The sequence below is a fragment of the Nelumbo lutea genome, chromosome 8 (genome assembly GCF_056320005.1).
Source record: "Nelumbo lutea isolate HS-2025 chromosome 8, American lotus-T2T, whole genome shotgun sequence".
In the NCBI taxonomy this organism is placed as follows: Eukaryota; Viridiplantae; Streptophyta; class Magnoliopsida; order Proteales; family Nelumbonaceae; genus Nelumbo; species Nelumbo lutea.
Window position 1 is genome coordinate 49,863,132 of NC_142691.1, and position 9,867 is coordinate 49,872,998.

Here is a 9,867-nt window from a genome sequence, read left to right on the forward strand (position 1 = left end):
TACAAATAAATAGTAAAAAAAAAAAAAAAGAAAAGAAGAGAGGGATAAAATGTGGGCAGCCATCGGCGTTTAACACCTAAATTGAACACAAATATGTCTCAAATAAGAAGCTCAAGCCACACCACTACAAAAGTATTTCAAAAAGGAATTCAATTGTTCATTGTGCACCAAAAATAAATAATTAATTAATAAAAAGAAAAGTGCAAAGTATAGTAAAAATGTGAAGATAAATGATTCCCAACAAGGAGAGTAATCAAATGATAAATGACAATTAAGCTAAGTCGAATATGTTGAGATGATAGTTCTTGAATTTTTATCGCATTTTTCATCTGGCATATTATTGGCATTTTCGAACTTTTTGTCTTGTCATCATTTTCATGATTTTGTGTTAGTTTCACGTCTTCATTATTGCACATTACATTGCAAACTTTGGTTTCCATCATAATAATTACATTATTCTCAACGTGAATCACAGTTTTTAATTACACCATTGACTATGTCGTTTAATCGGGTCACCAATTTTTTCCACTCTTGCACATTATTGTTCATTTTTCTCTTTGCTTTGTAGTACATTAGTTTATTGAGTTTAACACTTCACATTCACATCTTCAATTAAGAATTTTTCACTTTATAGCATATATTTCTCTTCTTCTGATATGTGTTCCTCCACTTTATAGCACATGATTTTACACATTAAAAATCAGAATTTTCTACTTTTTAGTATATGGTTTTTTCCCTGTACAACAAATGAATATTCCATTGTTTATCGCATCAGAAATCAGAATTTTCCACTTTTTAGCACGTTTATATGCAGTGTAGCACATGGATATTCTAACTTTTCTCTATCGTTCTCTCCCTCTCTCCTTATCTTCTCAGCCAAACCAACCACTACTTTCTCTCTCTCCCCTATCATTGTCCTTGGAATCAAATCGCCACTGCAATGCCTAGCTGTGGTGGTATCTTTGTTTTGAGCTCACTCTACACCCCTCTCTTAACCCAAACTCTTTTTCTCGTTCTTCCCTTTCTCTCTCTCTCTCTCTCATTTTCTCTCCCAATGAAATAAATTGAACGAGAACCATTGTTCATCGTCCTCAACTTCAAGATGAAGAACAGTGGCGACATTCTCTCTCCCAGCCATTCTCCCTTTCTCTTCTTTCCTCTTCTTCTTCCTCTTCCTCTCTTTTCCTCTTTGTTAGCGCCATTCACAAAACATCGCTTCTCTGTTCTCCGTTCATAGAAAAACTCACACTAGCGAAAACAGTTAATTCTTCTTCCTTTTTTTTGGTGGTTTCTCACCATTTTACCAAACTCTGTCTGCCTCTCATCATCAGCACTAGATTATTTTAACATTTCTGCACTCCCTACCTATCACCGAAGCTTTATTGCGTTCGCCAAACGAGTAGATCTAATCATAGCAAACACCATTAGAAGTCTTGTTCAGGTGAAGCTCCCATCGGAATCACCTCCCCTTCTTACCAATCTTTGGTACAATTCCTGGTCACCACCATTGGTAAAGAAATCGACTGAAATTCCCACTTTTGCAACGTTCCGTTTCAGGCCAAAGTTACGACTGGGTAAGTCTCGATTGATTTTTTGTTTAAAGTTGATCTGAGTGGAATATTTGTTGTGTACCACAAATGTTGAGGAGTTTTTTTTTTTTTTTTTCTGTTCGTAATACCTGGTTTAACCGATTAAGTAGATGCTTATGAACTGAACCTTGTTGTTTCAGCTCCCCTCGATTGAAGGGCCCTCATAGCTAAATGAGAAGTAAATTAAAACAAAATAAAACAATAAATAAACAAAAAAAAACAAAGAGAAGAAAGGCATAGAATAATGGTAGGAAATAGGTAGCAAAGCAGGGATGATCTCACCATTTATAGAATCAGAATGAGTAAAACAAAAATAAAAATGAATAAATTAGGAGAATGCAAAAGGGGAGTGGGTAATTCAATAGAGTTGGATGCATTTGCCAAATAGGTGAGGAAGGGAGAATAAGCTATTGAAGGAAAATGGTAATAAAATGAAATAAAAAATGATAAAATAATAAAACATAAAAAAATATAAAAGATTCAAAAATAATTAGTTAATTCCATAAAACAAATAAAATCAAATAGGGTTCCATACGAAAATAACAAAAAAAATAAGTATATAATTCATAAAAATTAAAAAGGAGAAAAATAAAAAAGATAAAAAATAATAAAAATAAAAAATTAAAATATAAAAGTAAAAACAGGGAGTTTTTTCATTTGTGTTAGCTAATTCCTTTGGTTTACTTTCTTTATTGTTATTCTACTTGATTAATTGGATTGTCCTTATTTGGAACCCCATGTGGGTCCCATCTATGGGTTTCAGGAGAGGGGTGCCTAACCCCTTCCCTCTCCCATCTGAGTCATACCTAGACTAATTTAGTTGGTGCGCCGGGCTTTCGAGTCACTATTAAAACAAAATGTCTTTGAAATCCATTCCCAGAGGTCCCATCACTTTCATTTACTAAAATGATGGGTGGCAATTCCATTTCTACCCAAATGAGTTGTTTTTTCAACGCTCACAATATTTTTATATCAATGTTGTCTTATAAACATCATGGGAAACTACAAGCACAAAATATATTGTCTTTGATATATCATTTTTTGCTTTATTGACTTGAAGTCCTATTTAGTGGAAAGAGTAATAGAAAAGGGCTAGAAAATGAAAAGCTAACTTGAGAGGATGAAAAGGGACTTAGTATTATCCCTTGGCTTGGGGAATTTACACTAGCAAACGACCCTATTCGACTAGAGTATGAAAATATGTGAGTTGATGTTGGGCTTCATTCTACACTTGAAGAGTTTCGGCGACTTCGGAATTCCTTGTCAAATTTCACCATAGTCACAAAAGAGTTCTACCAACCTCCAAAAAAACAAAGGTTTGGTCTAGTTAATGAAGGGTCCTTGCTAATTAGTATAATCCCTATATTGTACATTGATTTAAAGGGGGGCATGGAGATTGTGACCAGATTTGTCTTATTAGTATAGTCCCTATATTGTATTCATTATTCTTTTCTATTAGGGGTAGGGGTCGAATGTTCTAGACGTTCATGAATTATTTCACTCTCTTTCTTGTTCGAAAAAGTAGATTAACATATACACTGCTATAGATTTATAGTTGAATTTAATATGGTCTATAGTGGTGAATATAAGCGCCCCTATAGACCATTTTTGTTGTAGTGGAAAGAGGGGCCAGTTCTCTTTTGACTCCTTGTCTTCTTGAGGTTTCTCTATCCACAAGGGGATTATGAAAGTTCTCCCTTGTCTTTAGGAAACAACATATTTGAGAGCCACAATTGAGGAGAAATATCCATAATTGGGAGTTAGAGAAGGTGTTGGATCTATTCTAGCTTCTTAAAGATCAATCTTTAAATGTTAACCAAGAGAGGATGAGTGGAGATGGAAATGGAGTGGGGACTTTCTTCTCTGTTGAACCCTTACTGGCTCTAACTCAATAGCAGTATTGACGATTGTTTCCCCTTTAAATAGACTTGGTTCTCAGTTGCTCCCTCTAAGCAAAGTTCTTAGTTTGGGAAATGGCTTTGGATATATGTCTAACTAAAGAAAACCTGTTTAGAAGAGCTCTAACACTTTCGGGTTTGATAGACATTATGCCTAAGAGCATACTTGGCAAGCCCATGGGCAGCACAATTACATGTACAAGATGTATAAGAGAAAACTATAGAAGAGAAAGACTGATAAATACCAATACTTCTAATGATGCATATGTTTCGCCTCAAATACAATTTAATATAATTTAATTATGGACATATAACCATGGTTAGAAAATTTAATGGGTATATTGCTGAAACCTCCCCGGAAGTTTGGTTATTGCAATCACCCCCCCTAAACTCTCTAATACAGTTGCAAGTAGACCCCCTCTATTAGAATTGAGGCATAGAGATTTCCAAAATGCTCCTACAATTACTTTTTGACCAAAATATTTATTTTCAAATTTTCTCTTCATATCAAAAACTATTCCAATCTCTTTTCCAAAATTGATTTATTTTCTAAATTCACCTTCATATCAATCGCTCAAAAGGTAAAGCTGCAACTTTAAACTCTTTTTTTTTATTATTATTTATAAAGTTTGTACTATTTTTTTTCTGTTGAAACTAGCCTCAATATTAATTCCATGGGTATTCTAGATATTTTGGTGCCTCTTGTTTGAGGATTCTAATAGTGGAGAGTGGATGTCTGCTTACAACTATGTTAGAAAGTTCAAGGGAGGTGATTGCAATTACCTAACTCCAGGGGAGGTTTCAAAAACAATCAAGAGTGGTTTAGCAATTTACCCAAATTTCATTTCATTAGACATTTTTCCATGTACAAATGAAAAAAAATGTGAAGAAATTTGTTCAAATTTGAAAAAAAATATATATTAAAATATTAAAAATAATATAAAATTATAAAAATTAGTGTTTTCAACCCACAATCAAACTGATCAAATGAACCAATTGATCATCGACTAGGCTGAATTTTGGATCCATTTTGCTATTGCACCACTTGCATGCAAAAAAAAAAAAAAACTAGGGCAAATTTCTTAAACTACTCTTGTGATTTAACTAATCGACTAACTCTAGCCTTACTGTTTATATATTGTCTTAAAGTACCCTCAAGTTTTTTGACAATTGTCTAAAACCTTTCTTATATTTAATTTTCTATCACATTTCGTTCACATGTGACATCACATGACTAATATATTTTTTAAAATTCCAAAAATACATTTTTATGGATCCACTCTATTCTTCATCTCCATTTCTTATTCCGATTTTTTCTTTGTCTCCATCTTTGTCTTTGATTCCTATTCTGTTTTCGTTTCCATCTTGTCTCTATCTCCGACTCAGACTCCGCCTCTGTAATTTCTACAAGAGCCCCTCCCCTCTTTGAAAGCTTTTGTATTGTAGTATCAACGCTTGCAACAAGGCGCAAACTCCAAGCTCTACTACTTTTGTGCCATCACCTCCAAGTAGAGATGGAAGTTTCCCCCGTAAAACCAGGGCCCCGCCCCATCTTGAATGGGGCAGGTTTTCCCCAACCCTAAACGGGGACAAGTTTTGTATATAATTCCCCGAACCCACCCCAAATCCGAAGGTAAAATTAGTAAAACATCTCTAAGTTTAATATTGATATTTAAAATATCTCTAAGTTTTCCCTAAATTCTTAAAATCCTAGAATCCCATAATTCCATTTTTGAAGTACCCCAAAGTATTACAATTCAATTCCTAAAATACCCCCAAATTCCTATATTATATGTGCAAATTGTCCACAAAATAAATATTTTTTAAGAAATTACCTTAAAATGGGGAATATTCGAGAATTACCTATTCCCAATGGAGAGTGGATGCCCCTCCCCGCCACCAGGGACGGGGTGGGGGTGCCTCGCCCCATTGCCATTCCTAGCTCCAGGTGTGTCACAAGACGAAGCCAATGGCATGTGCAGGTGTGTCATAGCGACTGCATTTTCCTTGATGATGTGACGAGTAAAATACAGGGGGAGAGGGAGAATGGCCGTTGCTCGGTATATCGAGAGGTAGTGTCGAAAACGTGAAAGAATGAGAGAGGAAGATCACTGTCGCCGCTAAAAGTAGGTGATATCTCTCTCTGGTTCACTGGCACCCTCTTTTCTCCCTTTATTTCTCAATTTCCGACCTCCTCCACCTCTCCTTCATCAAAATATAGCATGAAATACCCACCAGCACTTCCAATCGCTCTACCAGCTTGCACGGGAGCAAACTCAAGACTTGCTAGGGGTGTTGTAAAAATGGAGCATACCATTACCCAGCGCGAGCAGTGAACAGTTGAAGAGATGGTCTCTCAGATTTTTTAGCAGAGGATAGTGTAGATTGAAGAGACAATAAATGTGAACACGTCCGATGGAAATGGAGATGAGACAAAAAATAGAAATGGAGGCAGAGGTGAAGATGGAGACGAGTATCAATTTGCTTCCTATTCCAAAACTTTCTTCAATTGGGTTTTATTTTGAAAATTTGAGGAATAATGAAGGGCAAATTTGACATTTTATTTTTTCTATTAGCACTTAAGGCCGATGTCAATTGTTAGAAACAGTAGCAATACTCTAAGACAATATGTAAACAATAAAGATAGAGTTAGTTAATTATCTAAACTATAAGGGTAATTTAGGAAATTTGCCCAAAAACTATTGATTCAGTCATTGATTCAACTACCCAATTGACTAAATTGTTGAATTGTTTAGCCCTATCAGTGGCCAAGAGTTAAATACCAATTCTCTTTTTTTTTTCTTTTATCTGCTATTTTTGTACATTTTTATCATTGATTAAAGCAATTTTTATTTGTCAAACTTATTTGTGTTTAATATGATTTTATGTGTAATATTAGAGGCATGCCTTTTTACAAAAAATAAAAAAGAAAAAGAAAAACATGATTTTTTGTAACTTTTTTATTTGTATCTAATTTTTATATTTTATTATTTAGCTAATAATGTAACGTATTGACCTATTTAACCTAAATGGTTGAACTGCTGACCACCACCCAGACAAAAAACAGTTTCATTTTTTAGTTGATTTTGAATAATAATAATAATAATAATAATAATAATAATAATAATAATAATAATAATAATAATAATAATAATAATAATAATAATAATAATAATAACAACAATAATAATAATAGATGTCTAATTACAAAAAAGGTTAAAAGATGTCAGTTACATACTTAAAGCACAGAAATTAAAATCCCAAATAAATTATCCAACTATCATCATACATTAAAAATCAATTGTGGTATAACTCCCCCTTTAGAAGCTCCTTTCAATCATTTCTACCTTAAATAAGGCTATATTAGTTAGTAGATATGCAATTATCATAAGACAATTATAAATAGTTAATTTTTCTCAATTTATATATTCAATAAAAACAAGCAAATAACAATTATTCAACTAAAATTTGTAGAAATTTATATTCTAAAACCCAATTAAAATTGTTATTCAAACTTTCAAAGGATGAAGTTAATATATCTAATCAATGTATGCTACTTGTGACTGGTTCATCCAATCATTCAACCTATCACCCTAATAAATTAAAAGACGGGTCTGTTTTATCCATTGACTTTAGTCAAATATAATTAACCTAAATTAGTTATTCAATAAATTAAATAAACATTAAATATCAAAATTATTATTTATTGAATGGATTCGACTATCATACGAGAAAGACATGATATTGAAAAAACTTGTAACCAAACAACTGGTATCATAAAAAAGGTGATAACCGGGTGGTATTCATCAAAATTCATGGAGGTGCTTTGATTGGTTAAAGATCTTCTGGTACCATGTCTTTTCTAGTATCATAATGACAATGTTTTTTTTAGAATGGGCTGTTGATGTTTCTAGAATTTTTATAGTAATTGCCTACAATGTTTTCAACCCGCCATTGACTTTAATCCAGATGGTCGAACTGTCACCTGGTCACGATTCTGGGTCTGATTCAGTCAAGGCCCGTCAGACGGTCAAAAACTGTTGACTTGATCAAGAACCATTTGACCTAGCTAGTTCAACCGTTGATCCATTCAACCAAGTGACCGAGTCGTGAGTTACACGCTCAATGCATACAAAACTTTTGGATATATATATATATATATATATATATGTGTGTGTGTGTGTGTGTGTGTGTGTGTGTGTGTGTGTGTGTGTGTGATAACGTGACACGGCCTAAACTGTTCGACCTGACCGGTCAAACTGGTGACCCATGACCCAAAGACAAAAAGGATTCAACCTCCGAATCAGTTTTTAAAACATTGATTGCCTATTCCCTGTTTGGAGGACAGAAATGTCAATATGACACATGATGCCCCTGCTTTTCAAATTGCTCCTATTGAGCAAAAGTGTAAAATGCAAAATCCAATAATAATAGCATTAACTATTCCATTGCTTTAGAATGCTATATATTACCATCATCTTATGTTTCCTTATAAAAAATTCGATAATAGGGTAATGGTGTGAATTGTTTGGAGTCCAGATCTCATCCCAACAAAAAACTGCCTCGGCAATTTCTAACATGATCTTTGTCCCCACATCTTATGCATGGTGGGTCCCAACACTTTTTAGTGAGTAGATGTCATGACACAGATCATGTTAAAACCGTGTTGGAACAGTTTTTTATTGGGAGGAGATTCCAACTCAATTTCTTGGGACTATTTTTTGAATCACACTAACAAGAAGAAATGGTGTAACCCTAATTGCTATGTCCTGTGTTGACAACATTTGAGAGCAAAACAATAACACTACAGCAAAAGAACAAAGAAAATGGAAACTAAAAAAACAACATGCAACTACTTACTTTCTAGGTCATTCTTAATTAGTCACTGTATGGACTCAAACAAAAAAAATAGAAAAAAACCTATTCCTTTTCCTTCAAATTAAACACAGCCTTGGTGAATTGAGCTTCTCTTATAAACTATAGTTGTTGGTTGGATGAATGCAAACAACAAAAGGCACAAGCATAGCTCCTAATAAACTTGAGAAGTTTAATTTTATCTAAGGACACTTGAAAAAAAACGGGGTTGAGAATCTTTTACAAAAGAACTGCTACTAAGAGAATTTGTTATATGGTGAAACCTTTTAAGAGGAGAAATGACACTAGAAGAAAAAGGACTATGCCAGCACACTCGGGATCTGCTACCCACAAGTTGTTCCCACATATCTACACAATGCGCAACCATCATGTGTCGTGGGTACAGATGTGGGAACAGCCTATGGGTATCAGATTCGAGCCCATGCCAACAATCCCAAAACCTTCAGCTTAGCCTTTTAAAACCACCACCTTAGACCTAAGTCAGTGGTTTTACCGTTGCCGGCTTTAGCACCAGTGGCTTAGCTTTTGACTTAATTGGGATGGAGGATGCATCTAGATTAACTAGAGATGAATCAAGGCTTCAAAAGGCTTAACGCATAGTTGAGGCGTAATGACCCTAAAAGGTGAGGCATAAGCTTCAAGGCATTGTGTGGTAGAAGCCTCAAAGCTTAAGAATAAAATTAATTAAAGTTTATAAATTAATAAAAGTTAGAATGGCATAAAGTATAAAGATCCAAAAAAATAATAAAAGTTTACAAGGAATAATTAGTTTCAGCGTTGAAACATTAAATAAAACAATAGCCAATCAACTAACGATTAATAATAAACAATTTACATTTCATGTTTCAAAATTTAAAATTCTCGAATAACTTAGATGACCAATTTAGAAGAAAGGAAACATATGAAGAATCACCCATATAACTAGATATTAGATTTATGGTCATTCAATAGTTCAGAAGAAAAAAAAACAACTTAATTAATGTAATATATACAAAAACGATAAAAAATAAATCCATTAGGAAAATAAATAAAAATAATAATAAATTTACCATGTTAGATTTAGAATAATAATAAAAAACCTCATTTTGATATATCCAAGAGAAACTAATAACTTGATTAGCCCCTTTTCCATTGAGCTCTCTTAAAACATTAAGAATAACTAATAGAACTTGATTTCCCCTATTAGTTTTTCATTTTTACTCTTTTTTTATTTGACCCAGAATTATTAAAGTGCTTCTTTCATATATTTTGAATTACGAAAATGCATAAAATATATATTTTTTATATTAAATCACTAAACAATCATTGATACATGAGGCTTATGCCTCATTCTGACAAAGGTTTTGTCTCACATCAAAGTTATGAGGTTTAAGCTTTGAGAGAAAATTTGTGTGTCTCACCTCAAGACTTAAGCCCAATGTCTCAGGGCTTAAGCCTTTTAAAATAATGAAATAATTTGGAAACAATTGTTATTGCCTCTAACTAAAACAATATTGGTGAAAAGG